This window comes from Mirounga leonina, unplaced genomic scaffold, assembly GCF_011800145.1.
Source record: "Mirounga leonina isolate KUSES-001 unplaced genomic scaffold, KU_Mleo_1.0 Mir_114, whole genome shotgun sequence".
Lineage (NCBI taxonomy): Eukaryota > Metazoa > Chordata > Mammalia > Carnivora > Phocidae > Mirounga > Mirounga leonina.
The window spans coordinates 17,327,694-17,344,410 of record NW_023270265.1 but is presented as its reverse complement, the minus strand read 5'-3'; positions in this window follow the sequence as shown (position 1 = coordinate 17,344,410).

The following is a 16,717-nucleotide window of genomic DNA, read 5'->3' as shown; positions in this document are numbered from 1 at the left end:
GACACCCCCACTTCCTCCCCCTGCCTCTTGCCTCTCTTGCTCTATTCCTACAAAGCTTGTCTCCTGAGCTTCCACAAACACATGTCCCCAAATCTAGCTCTGCTCCTGGGGCACCTTGGCTCTCTCTTCTTTGAGTGTTATCTCAAATAACTCCTTCCCTGCACCTCCTACCCTGACACTCTCTGTTCCTCTCTGTGTTAGTTAGCTATTGCTGAGTAACAAGGAAGCCCAAAATCTTAGTGGTTTAAGAAAACATCTGTACATTTGTTATCTCACAGTTTATATGGTTCAGGAATCTGAATGTGGCTTAGCTGTCCCTCTGGTTCGGGGTCTCTTGTGGGCTACAGTCAAGCTGTTGGCTGGGCTGTGGTCACCTGAGGGTTGGATCTTCAGGCTCCCTCCTGAGGCTGTGGGCAGGAATTGGCTCCTTGTGGGCTGCCCTCCATCTCTTTCCCAGGGGCCCACCATAGCACTGCTCAAACATCAAAGTAAGCGAGGGAGAGAAAGGGAGTACCAGTAAGACAGACTCCCCATCATTTGCAACCTCATCTTGGAAGTGACTTCCAGCATTCTCCCTTTTCTGTTCATTCGAAGCAAGTCCTAGGTGCAGCCCACCCTCAAAGGGAGGGGATAGCAGAAGTATGTGAACACCTGGGGGTGTGAATACCTGAAGCCACTTCTGAAACTGGCTACCACGCTATTCCTGATGTTCTTCTCAAATAGCATTTGTTCTCATCTAACACGCCATGCAATTTGCTCGTGTATTCTGTTTGTGGTCTGTCTCCCCGGGTAGAAAGCAAGCTCTCTGTGGGCAGGGATTTTTTGTGTTGTTGCGGGCTGTATCCCTACCACCTCCAACAGCATCATCACAGAACAGAGCAAGTGCTCATTGGGTAGATGCTGGTGAACTTCAGGAAGCTCTTTACAGTGCAGCGCGAGTAACGGACGTCCACCCCCCAGTACTGGTACTTTCCCGGGGTTACACAGTGATCTAGTGACAGACACTGAAGCTTGATTCTGTGCGAGTAGGACAGGCTGGGGCCATCCTGACTACCTCGGCCACAGCGGACAGGAGATCACAGTCCCACACCCTCTCTGAGCCTGGCCTTGCCCCTGTGAAATGAGACTCAGGCCCAGAGCTTGATCTCATCATCTCAAGGGCTCTGTAATGGAGTGGTGCCAATTTCATTCTTTTAAAAATAGGCATTTTCAAATATTTTTTAAAATCGTAATTTGTTAAAAACATGCCTAGGGGACAGTTTGGCACTATCTACCAAAGCTTTAAGTGCATATACTTGTTGACCCAGCAAGTTCAGAGCCTGGAATACTGATTTTTCACTACATTCACACGTGAATGCAAAGACAGGTGTGCAAAGATATGCAATGAAACTCTGTTTACAGTAACAAAAGAATAAAAACACTACATGGCCTCCAGTAGGGGGGCAGTTCAGTAAACTGGGGCACACCCATACAGTGGACCAGCACACGGCTGTCAGGAAGATCGCAGTGAGCCAGACGTCCTGATGTGGGGGCATCACCATCACCATCGCATTCATTCACTTAACCAACCAATATTCTCTGAGCACCTACTATGTTCCAAGCGTTGTTCTAGGCACTACGGGCACAGAAGAGCGAACTCCCTGCCCTCAGAAGCTTGTTTTATAGCGTAAAACCACACACGTGCAAATAAGCATGCAAACAAATACACTGATGAAATATAAAAGGGTTCTAAGGAAACACGCAAAGCCGGCCAGGGACAGCGTGGGAGCACTGCCTTATACAGCATGGCCAGGAGAGGCCTGCTGAGGAGCAAGCTCGGAGCAGACACCTGGGCAAGTGAGGGAAGGGGCAGGGCGTGTGGAACCAGGGCCTCCTGGATAGAGCCAACAGCCAGTGCAAAGGCGCTGGGCACAAACAGTCTTGCTCTATTCAGGGAAGAGCAGAACAGGCCAGAGGGGCCCAAGTGGAGTGAGGAGGAGGAAGGTGAGGCCAGGGAAGTGGGGTAAGCTGTGGTGGGGGGCAACCACCCATCAGAGCTGGCTCCTGACCACTCAGCCCTCAGGCTGCAGCCTTGGGTCAGGCAAACCAGTGCATGTTGCTAGGATATCAGCCCCTCCTCTATGGGCCTCCTCCATGTGATGGGGCCTTGCTATCTTCCAGCATCACTCTGGAGCGGTGGGGAGGACAGGTTAGGAGGAGGTGAGGACAAGGGCAGGAGCCCCAGAGGTGGCCAACATAATGGCCTAGAGAGGACAGCAGCTTGGATTAAGGTGGCCATGACCAAGGTGAGTGGGTGAGACTCTGAAAACAGTGAAGAGAGAACCAGCAGAAAATGCTGTTGGATCAGATCTGGGGAATGAAAGGAAGACAGGAATCATGGGTAACTCTGGTTTTTGTCCTGAGAAACTGGGTGAATATGGGAAAAAGCTGAGGAAGAAGCAAGATTTGGGGAGTGGGAAGGGTGGAAATCAAGTTTCTTTTGGATGCATTAAATTTGAGACGCCTGCTGGGTGCCCATGTGGGAGAGGCCATGGAGGGCAGGCAGCTCCGTAAGTGGACTTCACGGGAGGAAGGGCTGGGGGAACAGCTGGGCAGCAGTGTTGCGAGCCAGGCCTGGATGAGGATGCTGAGGAGTGGGGGGCGGAGCAAGCAGAGGGCCCAGGATGGGGATCCTTTGGGGACACTTTCATGTTTAGAAATGGAGATGAGGGGGCACCTGGGTGGCTCAGTTGGTTGGGCAACTGCCTTTGGCTCAGGTCATGATCCTGGAGTCCCGGGATCGAGTCCCACATCGGGCTCCCTGCTCAGCGGGGAGCCTGCTTCGCCCTCTGACCCTCCCCCCTCTCATGTACTCTCTCTCACTCTCGCTCTCTCAAATAAATAAATAAAATCTTTTAAAAAAAGAAAAAAGAAAGAAATGGAGATGAGGAAGGCACACAGATGAGGAAGAGGAAAGGCAGAGGTGGTGGGAGGGGGGCAGGAGTCTGGGAAGCCCAGTGAGGGGAGGCCTGGAGGAGGTGGTTGGGCTCGTCCAGCACTGACAGGGGCTGAATGGGTGCAGAGGGTCACTGCAGGCCCGGGGGGTAGAGACCTTCGGCCTTCAGGCTTAGATAGGGACGGAGTTAGGGGAGTGGTGGGGATCACAAGGAGTACAGGAGCCAGGAGAGGATCCAGTTAAAGAACATAACATTATCAAGGGAGAGCAGAACATTTTCTGTCAAGGGAACAGAGAAATAAGAGAGAGGCATGGGGTGTTGGAGTTTGGAGTCCCATATGAGGAGCATGTTTGCATTCTGAAGGGAATGTTCCAGTAGGTTTGAGGGGGGTGTTCGTGGGGGAGGTGCAGCCAAAGGACTGGAAAGGCAGAGAGGGCAGGCTCAGGAGCTGTGGCTGAGTGCACGGTGCTTCTCCTCCAGGGTTCAGGTTTAGCCAGGTGAGCAAGAGAGCATGCCATTGCTGGGGGGCAGAGGCGGGGGGGGATGTACATGAAGTGTTCTTGTCATGCCCACTCCCCAGGGCCCTTGCCCAGGCCCTGCTCTGTAGGTTTGCCACACCACCACCCTGGGAGGGGTGGGGTACCACTTTGAACCGGTTTTGCAGCCAAGGACATGAGGTTTGCCACTGAGTCATAGAAGCCGGGCGCTCCTGAGATGCCGCTGAGGAAGGCCTCCATAAATGGGCAGGTTCTCTATGAGGGGACACAGGGACGCGTGACGGGGCTAACCTGGAGGAGAACGTGGGGCTGGATCAGGGGTGAGAGAGGCCCCAGGCAGTCCAGGACTCCCACCTTGTGAGAAGTTCTGCACATGGCAGGGTTCAGAAAATGTTTACTGGAGTCCTTCTCCTTGTTTTCTAGACCCTGGAGATTGCTGACGCCCTTTCCAAGTCTCGAACCCAATGGCCCCAATCCAGAATATGGACATTCAGAGAGAACTCCAATCAGATGCCAGAAAGCAGCAGCCCTGCCCACTTCACCCCATCTCAGACACCCTGAGGTACCAAGTCCTCCTCAAGTCCTGGCAGCCCTAAGTCATGGCCACAAGTCAGTCCTTGTTCTGAGAATGACCAGGAGGCCAGAGGTTGCTGACCTAGGACCCCGTGTGTGCCCAGCTGTGTATGAGGCCTCAGGGGAAGTGTGAGAGAGGAGGAGAGGGGCCCCCTGGGCCCCTGGGCCTGAGTCCTGAGACACACATTGCTCCAAGGTGGGTGTCGCCCAAGTGACAGGTAAGGAAGGAGGCCTCAAATGGGCCTGTGAACATTGTCCCCCACCAGGCAGTGGAGGAGCAGGACGTGGGCCTGGGTCCTCAGGTGCAAGCTGCTGTCCTCGCATCCTCATCGCTTCTTCCCTCGCGGTGGGTCCCAGAGGAGCCCGGCTCAGGGCACGAGTCCCTTGCTTTGTCCCTTGCACGAGCATCACAGGTAGAGAAGTGCAAGCTTGCTGAGTGTGCAGACCCCACCCCAGTCAAGTATCCGGGCCGGGAGGAGCTGACCCTCTAGGGTCTCCTGCCCCCACCCCCCAGGGCAGGGGAGAGGGCTCCGGTGGCCCCTACTGGAGAGGAGGCAGCCAGAGCAGAGGTCCCACGTCCCTCTCCACCTGCCCTTGATCAGAGTGTCTGCCCTGGCAACATCACCTCATGCTGGCTGTGCTGTTACTAATAGAATCACAGCTCACCGGGCAGAGCAGCAAGATTTATAAAATGCCCCAGGCATGACAAATCCTCCTTTTGAGTGGGTCATTTGCTGAAGGAGATTCCACTGATGACTCATTTCAGACTGGAGAGTCCTGACATCACAGACGGTCAGAGCCAAGGAGGGTTGAGAGTGGCTCCAGTCTGGTCTCTCCATGCTGATGGACCCAGGGGACCAGCGGGGAACACAGGCATGCCCCAAGGAGTATTGGCTCAGCCTCACTTTGGTGGTGGTGGGGAGGCATTTTCAGACTATGTCTCCAACTCCTGGTGGTGAATCGTATTCGGGACCTGCCCCCCCTTGATCCAGAGTCCCTGGTGTGACCTCTGGCCCATGGTGTGGCAAGGATGCATTTTCCAAAAATAATCACAGCAATATTTCTGCCCTCCATGCTCTTCCAGAATCTCGCCACCCCCACTAAGAGGATTCTATTTCCACTCTCCTTGAAACTGGGCAGGCCGTTGTGACCTTTGTGATGAAAAGAACATGGCAGAGGGATGCGCGGTGACTTCTGAGGCTAGGTCACCCTATGACTTTGACCTCCACGTCGTACGGAAGCCCAGATCCGACGAGGCAGAGCATCGGTGTCCTGGCCGTCAGCTCCAGCAAATTTTGAAGTTCTGGGCCGACGACCAGCACCAGCCACAGTCCCATGAGGGAGCTCTCAGCTGCTTCCAGCCCTGCCTGCAAGCCACCCCAAGCTCAGCTGAGTGGAGCAGAGACAAGCTACCCTGACTGAGTGCTGCCCAAATGGCAGGCTCACGAGCAAAAGAGAGGATGGTGTTTTAAGACGCAGTTTGGGAAGCATTTGTTGTTCAACGATGGATAATGAGCACAGTGGCCTAGGCGATGCCGCGGACTTCCAGGGCTTTCTGTCCCGGGGATGTACCACAGGCTCTGTAGACGGCTGATGGAAGACTCTGGGAGAGTGTAGGGCTCCTTGTCCTGGAGGAACTCCAACCAGTCTGGGTTTGTGGGAAGGGTTGAGAGCCACATTCATCCGGATCCACTGCGCACAGGGAGTGGGGGAATGCCTCATGCCTGGAAGCTCTGACCGGGGTTTTCTATTCAATGGGAACATGTTTTCATGGTAGCAAAATGCTAGGTGTTAGCCTTCTGAGTTAGATATTTGGTCATTTTCCCAAAGGTTGTGAGGTCTCCAAATCCCTTCTGTGAACCTGCTGCGAGCTGATTCTGGCCTGACGAGAAAGGGCTTATTTTCAGCCTCCCCTGAAAGCAGCAGGAACAGGGCTGCTGTAGGAACAAAACTGTCACTAAGCTGAGTGGGTCAGGGGGGCTTTAAACAACACCCTGACATTCTCTGCAACAAGCTGCGCCGAGCGAAGGTCTGTGATTTTATTTAAAATACGGGTTGTACAATGACGCCTACACCTGAAATGCGCGTCAAGTTCTTTTTGTTAAAATAACACTGACCTGCTATTATGTGAAAGGACAAGCAAGCACTCGGGAGCCCATTGCCCCCGTCTCTTTGGCTGGACGGCGGTGCCCTAGTTGGGTCGCCACGGGGCTCCTGATCAATGTCACTGCCATCGGAGACATGGGGGGGCAGAAAATGTCACCAAGACAGTGGGTGATGTGGGCTGTGGGCTATCCACTCTGTGCCCCAGCAGCCAACACAGCCAACAGCTCCCGGGCGCCCATTGCCCGGCAACGTGCAGCCAAGCTCCTGCAGGGGCCACAGCGCCTAGAATGCACCAGGCTGCCTTCCCCGCCAGCATCTGCCTCTAAACCGCGGGGTGTTACTAATGCACTCCGATGTGTGAGTCCATCAAAACAAAACAAACTAAAAAAATTAAAAGCCCAAAAAATATCTGAAACACCAGCCTCCCTACCAAAATATAAAAGTAATAGCGCTCTAAGTTCATGACCATAAACTTCTTTATCATCGGTAGCAGTTTCCCGGGGCTGCCACAGCAAAGCGCCCCAGACTGGGTGGCTGGAATAGGAAGGCGCTCTCTCGCAGTTCCGGGGGCTGGAAGTCTGAAATCAGGGCCAACTCCTTCTGAGGGCCAGGAGGGAAGAATTCATTCAGGGCCTCTCTCCTCAGCTGTGTCTCCTCACATCATCCCTCTGGGGGTGTCTTGGTGTCTAAATTTTCCTCTTTTTTTTTTAAAGATGTTATTTATTTATTTGACAGAGAGAGAGAGCACAAGCAGGGGGAGTGGGAGAGGGAGAAGCGGGCTCCCCGCCGAGCAAGGAGCCCGAAGCGGGGCTCGATCCCAGGACCCTGGGATCATGACCTGAGCCGAAGGCAGACGCTCAACCAACTGAGCCACCCAGGCGCCCCTAAATTTTCCTCTTTTTATAAGGACACCAGTCGTATTTGTTTAGGGCCTGCCCTGATGATGTCATTTTAATTTGATTAGCTCTGTAAGGATCTTATCTCCAAATAAGGTCGCATTCTGAAGTGTTAGGGGTTAGGAATCCAACATATGGATTTAGGGAAACACATTTCAACCCATGCCACAATGCCAAGAGTAAAATTTGGGTTTATGTTTACCTCCTTAGTATGACTCAGTATGACCCTACGGTAGCCTCATGGGCAACCCTGCAGCCATGTCCAACAGGCAGAGGGCAGAGGGTACTCCCCTGGAGGCTGGGAGGCCTGCTTTGCTCTGTGGCCTGGGCCAGTCTCTCCAGGGCCTCAGTTTCTCCATCTGTCCCATGAGGTTTAGATTGGGGCCTTTCTCTCCCTGAGATTGTTCAGGGTCACTCGTACCTAGCTTTAGGCGACAGGTATGAGGGCCTGCCCTGGGTCAGCCCAGTGTGAGCGTGGGCAGCAGAGTGGGGGACACACAGGCTCTCTCTGGGCAGCTCAGTGTGGTGCACACAAAGGAGGCGTTGATAGGCCTCCCTGGGAAGGACCAGGTTCTCATGTCATAAAGAACAGGAAACCAAGGGGCTCCAGGGTGGCTCAGTCAGTTCATTGTTTGACTCTTGCTTTCGCCTCAGGTCATGATCTCATCGGTCATGAGATCGAACCTCAAGTCAGGCTCCGCACTCAGTGGGGAGTCTGCTTGAAGATTCTCTCCCTCTACCCCTCTCCCCACTTGCTCACTCTCTCTCTCTCTCTCTTCCTCAAATAAATAAATAAATCTTAAAAAAAAAAAAAAAAAGAACAGGAAACCGGGCCTTCCTCCATGAGATTCCTTACTACTAGCCCTGCAGGAATTTTCCTTCGGGAATACAGAGCCCAGCAGATACAGAGGGCACACCTGAAGGGCCATGCCTATGGTTCAGGGTAAGAGCAGAGGGCCGGGCAGGACGTGGGGAGAGGCTGGTGCGGTGGGGAGCTGGTATCCCTGACCCCTGGCACTTGCTGCAAGTCCAGACCTGATAGAGTATAGAGGGGAGGCGGGGGCTCGGCAGGGAGGGGCTGGGGGATAAACCCTCTGTCCTCCCTGAATTGGTCTCCTCCAGGGCCTTGGTATCAAGAGACATAGGACAATGAGCTCCTCTGCCCCTCAGGAGCAGGTCTGGGAAGGGTACGGAGCAGGGAGCCAGCTGGAGGGCAGACCCCTTCCCCGGGGCTGGAACCTGGCTGGCCCTGACACAGCTTTGCCCACTTGGCTGCCCAGGTGCCGCATGCACAGAGGGGGGCAGCAGGGAGCAAGTATGGCCTCCCCATGAAGGAGCGAGGGTATCTTACGGCTCACCTGGCACAGCAGGCAGCCAGACCAGCAGCTGCAGTGAGCCCCAGCTAGAAGCTTCCCTGCAGAGAAGTACCCCAGGGACTGGCCAAAGGGCTTGGACTTAACGTCTCCCGTAAGGAAAGAGCAGACTCCAGGTTAGGGGTAGTGGGAATGAATGGTTGCTTAAGCCAGTTTCACCTAAACCAAGAGTTTGGAGCAGTTATTCTCACAGAGCAAGGATGAGTGTGTGTGACTGGTTACCGGGTGGGGGTGGGGGTCCCACCGCTCTGGTCTCAGGCAGCGCCTGGCCCAGCCTGCCCTGCCCTCTCCTCCCCTGGGCGCCTCCTGTAGCTGGGAGGGGTAGGGATGGGCGGAGGCCTAGTGAGAGGCCTCCTGAAGCCTGTCAGCCACGGGCCTGGAGCTCAGCAGAGAGACAGAGGAAGGGGAAGACAGGAGGTTGAGTGGGCTTGGATGGGCCCCCTGCTCCCAACATGTACTCCCCCTGGGCTCCGTTCCCCAGCCCCGAGGCAGGCACAGCTTAGTGGCCCCATTTCTCATCCCTATCGATTATGCCACAGAGCCCTAGAGCACAGAACGTAAATCATCATCCCCAGGGTATTTAACCCAAGGAGGGTTAGTTGGAGGTGGCATCCCTTATAAGTCCTGCATCTGATGTTTTTATATTAATTCCTATAGTGGCCAGATTAATTTTTATTCCACTGACTGTTATCTCTTCTTCATTGACTAGGAGACATTTCTGAGCAGTGCATATCTTGTTGAGTATCAGTCATTCAGGGGGGTGCTTCCCCTCGCTGCAAGGTTTTCATTAAAGAGTGAAAATTCCTTTGCTCCAAAGCCTTAGTCTTTGGAGATTACAATGCACAGACCAGCCAGAGTCATTGCCGCTGCTGTCCCTATACATATGTTGTCCTGGAGGGGTCTAGGTGCCCCCCAACTAGGAGCACAGCATCCCTTGTCCTCCTGTCAGCCCTCAGCTTCTCCGGGCCCGCATGGGCCATACAGATGTCCCGAGTCAGCCTTTACCAAGTGACCACAGCTTGGCAAAGACCAGTTCTCCTAGAGCTGAGCACAAGGTCATCAGGATGATAGCAATAGCCATCTTGCTCTACAGATGAGGAAAACGCATTTGCTGAAGATTCCCTGAAGCCTAATGCTATACAAGGGTCAGATCTCGGATCATGCATTGAATCCAGTCCAATCATGGAAACGACCAGGCTGTTTGCCTGCACAGTGAAGGTGCTGGACGCTACCCCTCCCAAGTGGACTCCAAGGGCTCTGAACCTAACATGAGGGGCCTAGCTGAAGAATTGGGTGTTAGGAGGAGACAGAGCTGTTTGCAAATGCAGGAGCACCTCAGGCGTGTTCTGGATGGGTCCCCAGCAAAGCCAGGACAGTGGGCACAAGTCAGGGGTAGGTAGAGGCCGGAAATGGAGAGGTGATGCCAGGGAGGTGGAGAGGCCCACCAAGGACGTACTACACTGGTCAGAGGGGGATGTGGGTGGGTGCCTTCCACCCCTCTGCCGTCCCACTTGCTCGGCAGCAATGGATCCCACATTGCGGGCCTGGAACCAGCTGCATTGCAGCCCCCGGGAGCTGGAGCTAAGTACCATCTCTCGCCCCGCCCCGTATCCAGACTCAGAACCCGGGGGGCAGACCACGTTGTGTTTGACCAGCCCTCCACTAGAGTTCAGGAACCAGGAGCAATGTGGAGGGAGGGCTCCAGAGAAAGAACCCCTGGGCTTGCCCCTCGGTCACCTCACCTGTAAAGTGGGATGCTGTGCCCGCCGGGGCAGGTGCTAGGAGCCTGAGTGAGTTAGAGGTTCCCGGTCAAGACCGTCTACAGGTGGGTTTTCAATAGCTGAGAACCCTTCTTACTCTGGACCCTCTGAGGCTTGCTTCTTGCTCTAGGAGAGATGATTCAGGCCCCAGAGATCTGCCTCCCAGAGCATCTCACTGCACCTTTCCTCCAGAGGTCAGACAGGCCTAATCAAACCCTCAACCTTTAGGATTCGGAGAATGCTGATAAGTTACAGATGTAAATGGGTAACGAGTCAACACCCCTGACTCCAGCCTGGGTGTGTCAGCCTGGGAAATAAAACAGAGGTCATTGCCTTCTGCCCCCACCAGGCAAGGTCGCAAGAGCCCTCAAAGATTATATGTAGTTTATGGGCTGCTTTCAGTTTGTGGGCGGCTGCTTCCAAGACATAACTGTGGAAAAACAAAGAGGGTTGTAAATGGTGCTAAGAAATCAGCTGCTTCCAAGTGCCTGGATCCTGCAAGGAAGAAAAAGTACGAGACAGGAGCGAAGCTTTAGAAGATTGTGGGTACTTTGTCTAAACTGTTCTCATCTACCTATGACATGGACCCTGATGAGGGTCTTGGCAAGTCCCAGGGGCTGAGGAGGTGAGTTCAGGGCCCTGGTGGGGGAGAGTAACCCTTGGGGGTGGGGGAGGCACCCAGGTCCCAGCCTCTCAACACCCACCTCCCCGTCCATTCACTGCCCAAGACAGCCGGGATAAAGCGACAGGGACTGCTGACCACACATGATCCCATTCACACACAAACTGCCCTCCAGGAAGATGGCAACATTCTCACAAGTGGGGTCCCAGGCAGGGTGAGGGTCTGAGACAGGCCGCTGAGGGCCACGGCGGGGATGGGGAAGATGGAGGGGCAGGGTGGGAGGGCAGAATATCTGCAGAAACGGAAAAATCGAGGCCAGGTTTCTCCATTACAGTAGCTGGGACTGTTGAAAACATGGTTCCATGTGTCCACAAAAGTCACCTGGGCAATCAATGTGGAGTCTTGGTGTACTGGTTGATTAGAACATTTCTGCTGCCCCCGGGAGGACAGCACAGACACAACTGTCCCTTCTCTTGTTCTCCATTAGCCCCAGTGCTCATCACACAGCTATGCTAGGATGCGGCCTGCCTGTGCCCTCCGAGCCTGCACTGCCATGAGCCCAATGGGCCCCTCCTGCTCTTGCCTAGGCTCTGTGTGGCCCCAGCCCACCCACTCTGATGGGAAGACAAGCCTGAGGTCAGTCCAGCTTGGCCAGGGACACTCCCCATCCTCCGCCATAGTCTGAAGCCACAGCACAGGGGATCTGGGGTTCTTTGGTGCTGGCCTCATTCAAGGATGGGTTGCAACTCTGAGAGGGCATCCAGCCCCTCACAATACAGCCCCTGTCCTGGGGGGCAGGGCTGGGGCCGAGAGCAGGGCAGCACACACAGGGGTAGTGGAACCAGCCCCACTTGTGGCCACTTGGTGTCCAGGCCAGAGCTGGGCAAAAGGCAGCTGCAGGATTCAGGGGTTCTGGAGGTCCTGGGGCAGAGCCTGGGATGGGCATGTGGGGACCTGTCTCTGAGCCAGAAGGGAGAAGCTTCCAGACATGACTGCATCTGACCTTCTCATGTCTCCTCTCTGGCATGGGGCCCAAGGTGAGCTCAGCTCCTTCGTGCTCCTGGACGTCGGCGTTGGGAACTTCATAAGGTTTCCAATCCACAGAAAATTGCCAACCTCTGGAGGCCTCAGGAGGACCCACATCCTCCACACGGAGCCCTTCTCCTTCCTGAGGACCAGCCATCCAGGCTCCTCCAGGGTAGGGTGAACTGGGGAGAGAAGGGGAGCTGCTCTGAATGAGGACACTTCGAAGCTTCTAAATCAGTTTCCCATGAGACCCCTCCCATCCCCCACCCCCACTGGCCTGGAGTCCTGAGGTCTTCAGAACCTTCTTGAACATTCCTCAGTTGAGCAATCCCAGCCCAGGGCAAATCCCCAGGGAACCTGGAAAAGGAGTATGCTCCCCTGGCTGAGGATCCTTGTATCCTTATGTTTAAAGGGCCAGAGGGAAAAGAAGGTTTCTGAGCTTTTTAAGAGAAAGTCTCTCAACAAAACACTTCCTGATGCTTGTCTGACACTAAAAACCTATTAAAGTCATAAACTTCTCCTACGGAACACTTCTCAAAAATGTATTTATCTAAAGGGCATCTGTGTTTGGTCTCAAACTCAAACGCTCCAAATGTCAGGCCCCAAATGATTTATTTGGGGCGCCTTGTTCTCTCCCTGCAAGTTGTTTTGCAGCTCAAGCCCATGGTCATGTAGCTCCTTGGGCTGATTTTTACAGATGGCTTCTATTCACACCAAGGAAGGCAGCCCAAAGGAAGAAGGGGCACGAGGGGCATGGGGGTGCCCCTGGGGGGAGGGGGGCAGCAGGACTGATGCAGTCTCAGCCCACGGCCTGCCTGCCTGAGCACACCTCCTTGCCTTCGCCCAGGCTGTCCCCAGCACATGGAGGATTGTTTCTCACAGCGGGACCTTTAACCAGCACTCTGAATCCCCACTGGGTCCCCAGCCAAGGGTCCAGAGATAAATCCAGCACAGTCAGACCAGGAGGCACAGTGGGTCCCCTTCGGAGTATCTCTGTGGGTTGGGAAGAAGGTACCTTGGAGCCAAGACTTCTTAGTGAACAAAAGAAGGGGCCAGGAGGAAGCGGGACGAGTGTTCCAGGCAGAAGGAACGGCCAGGGGAGGCCGGCCGCTAGGGAACATGCAGGGAATCTGAGACCGTAGTCGGGTGGGGGTAGCTCCCTGGCAGAGGGATGAGGGCCAGGGAGAGGGGCCAGGTGCTGAGCTCCCAGCGGCCGCAAGCAGACCCTCGGGTCTCAGGCTGCTGCCCAGTGCCCCTGACAGCCCTTCATCACTGCGGCTTAATACGCACGAGCTCGTCAGCCCCTCTCAAAAGAGTCCCCTGAGAGCTGGGCATTGCAGCAGTAAGCTCAGCTCACTCTGGGTTTCAGGAGGCGTGGTCAGGCCTGGGACTGGGCCTGACGGGGAACAGAAGTTCCCCAAGGCAAGGGGTGCCCAGGGGGTGCCCCAGCAACGCTGCCCCTCTCCTTGGGGCTGTGGCCACTTCAAACCACTGGAAAGTCAGAAAACAGAGAGAAAGCTGCTGGATCACAGAGCCCACTGGGACCACGCTGGGCACCCACATGGCCTGGGGCTCTGGTTTCTCTGCCCTCGCTCCAGGAGGGGTGGTTTGTGCCAGGAGGTCTAGGGAGGGGCTGGGGAGCTGTTTCTTAAAGCGTCACTGCCCAGTAAGTATACTGGTCACATGTGATTATTTAATTTCACGTTATGATAAATTCAATAAAATTAAAAGTTCAGTTCCTCAGCCCCACTAGCCAAATTTCAAGTGCCCAATAGCCACACTTGGACAGCACAGAGCGGAATGTTTCTACCATCACAGAATGTTCCATTGGACAGCACTGTTCTAGGGGAAGAAGGCCGGGCTGGCCAACTTCTCAGCAAGCAAGACCCATCTGGCCTGTGTGAGGGGTCTGCAGCAAGGGTGGGAGCTCTGGGCAGGCCTAGGCTCAGGCAGCAAGCTCCGGGCTGCTGGAGTGCAAGCAGTGATCTACCTGAGACCAGCCCGGGGCTTCTGAAATGGCCGGGCAAGTTCTGCAGAAACTTGCAGCTTCAGGCTGGGGGGCGGGTCGGTGCCCTGCTCCTGGGCCTGTCTGCAGACCAGGGACTGGGGGAGCCACCCAGGCTACACTCCCCAAGCTCTGCACACATCACAGGTAGGTTGCCAGCCCCCCTCTCTCCAGCCCATCCAGCTCACAGCATACTGCCTCAGCACCCACACCCAGGCCTCAGACGGACCTGGAATCCGCACATCATGCCTGGAGTGGTAACCCACACCATCCTGGGCAAGGATGCCTGTAATGCCCAGGAATGGTAGAAGCCATTACAGGGCATTAAGTCAATGGACTTCCTATTTGTCAGCATTCCAAGCGCACGGCAGGTTTTTTTCAGCTCCAAAAGACTGCCCAGGCCAGAGTATGTGCTCTGCAGACTCTGCAGGCTGTAACCCTCTCAGAGATGAGAGATGCGGCTTCCAGAAGGCAAGGGTGAGGCTGCTGAGGAGGCGCTCTCCTAGGAAGACCCAGTGATGGCGTCTCATTTCTGTGGGACAGTGTGGGCTCACTCCAAGGCCCCTTCCCACCCCTAGCCCCATCTCCAGGGAGAGCAGTACTGTCCCCCACAGCTTGCCCCAAGTTGGCTCCCTGGAGCAGCCGGCCCTGACAGATGTCCCGTCCCCGTGTGAGGTCACTTTAAGATGTGCTGCCTATGAGCCTGCTGTGTTGGTCACTGTCTGCAAGAAGCAGCAGGAAGGGAGGGGTCTCTGTTTTGTTCACTGTAGGGCCTCCAGTGCTGAAAATAGCACCTAGAATATAGTAAGGGCCCAGGAAATGTTTGTTAAATAAATGAACGCTTCAAGGGGGGTAAAGGGGAAATGTGCAGATTGGGTATAGATTCGCGCAGGAGTTTTTGGGCAAAAACAAATCTCAACGTTTTGCTCAGTTGATCATTTTAGGTTCCATGACTGGGGAGGGAAAACAATAACCCTGGGGACATTAGGGGCTCGGGCGGCACCTCTCCCTGTGGACCCTCCTTGGCTTGCTGGGTTGCTTCTCCCCTCTGCTTCAGCATCCTTCCCTCAGAGCAGGCTTCCCTGCTGGGCCCTGCGGCTCTGACCTCCCCCCGCTTTGTGATTCTGCCCTCCTGTAGCACACTGCTGCCTTGTCACCAGTTTTGTTTTGTTTTGTTTTCCATTTTTGTTTTCCATCTGGATCATAGAGGCATCATCCATCTTACCTGAAGGTTTTGCTATTTTAGTCTTGAAACCAAAGGAGAAGTCATAAATAAGTTTTGCTATGGTAAAGATAAGCTTAATTTTTCATTCGCCTCCAGCTAATAACTGATGGGGAGGTCCTCCTTCGCTTTCAGAAGCAAAAAGGAAAAGAAAAGGCTTCCTAGTGACAGGATAATTTGTCAGAAAGTTATGAGTGAGTACAAGCAGGCCTGTATAGGAAGTGTGTATCGAATAATATGACACACTGGCTTCTAATTGCTGTTGCCATTCTGATCAATAATACATGTTTTCAAAAAGCCTTCTGTTTGCATTTACACAATGGACTGTAACTACTGCAAAGGATCCATTAAGACCTATTTTAAAAAGTGCATTCGTAAAAACTTGTCTAAATCTGCATTACAAGGCAGATTATGAAACTGCCTTGGGAGATGTTTTTTCTAAAAAGCATTCAGGCCACATTTGCTGGACTTGCCAATTCAAGCCCCCTAGCATCTCTATGGCTTGCTTGTGAGCCAGGATGGACCTTCTCCTTGGCGTCCACGTGATGCAAGAGGCGGGCCTTGTCAGGCCTGAGGCCCCATCAGACTCCAGCCGCCTCCAGCCTGCAGTGCCTGGAGCTGGGGACTTGGTTGAGGTGGGGCACAGGCATTAATCAACCCAGCACTCCCGCGTGTGTAATTACATAGCCAGATAAGTGGGCCTGCGGCAAGAGGACTCTGGGGTTCCAGAGCTCTCTCTCCTTGCACTGAGAAGGCGGCCTGTCCTGCGGGGTGGGTGAGTGACAGTGACCAGGCTCACATGGGCCAGGCTCACGTTTGACTGCCATCCCCATGCGGATGTGAATTGTTCCTTATGCAAATGGGGAGCCAGGGCACAGAGAAGCAGATAGTTCAGGTTTAGGAACCACCTGCTTTTTGTGCTACCTTCGCCATGTCCACTGACCTCTTTGGCCTCTCAGCCCCAGCTTCTAGATCTGATGGAAACCAATGGTAACAATGATAGCTCATACTGACTGCGTGGGGACTCACTTGTCCTTTGACACCTGGGGGGAATGGAACTCTGCTCTCCCACCTAGATCCCGAGACGCTGGCAGCATGCTTCTGGGAACATGCCGAGGATACAGACGAGGACACAACTCAGAGCCCACCTGCAACCTTTACACCACGGTAGCGCCCCCGGCCTACCACCCGGATGGCTCCCCGGATTTCGGAGGAGCCCTGGAAGAACAGCGAGAATAAATGTCCATTTCCCACTGAGCCAGGAACTGTGCCAATCCTGTCAATGCTTCATGTGGGTTTAGCTTCACAACACTGCAAGGCAGTTACCATATTACTCTTTTCATGGAACAGGTGAAGAACCTGAGGCCCCACTGAAGCAGCTAACCTGGTTCCCATGCTGGTTGAAAGGAATGGAGAAGAGATTGCTTTGAGAGGTGGTAGGGAAGGGGGAGAGAAGGAGAAGGGGAGAGCAGAGAAGGGAAGGGAGTCAGGGGAGGAAATTCAGAGGAGAAAAATAAAGCTATTGTGGGGGCCCATGGAAGGATGAGTTGGGGCAAAGAGCTGAGGTCAGGCCCTCAGGGTAGAGGTGAGCTACACGGGGTCTGTATCCATACACAGGGGTCTCTATATGTATGTGCACACAGATATGCAGAACCCAGTTGCTCCCGCCCTGGAGCCCTGGCTCAGGCCTCAGGCACCTGC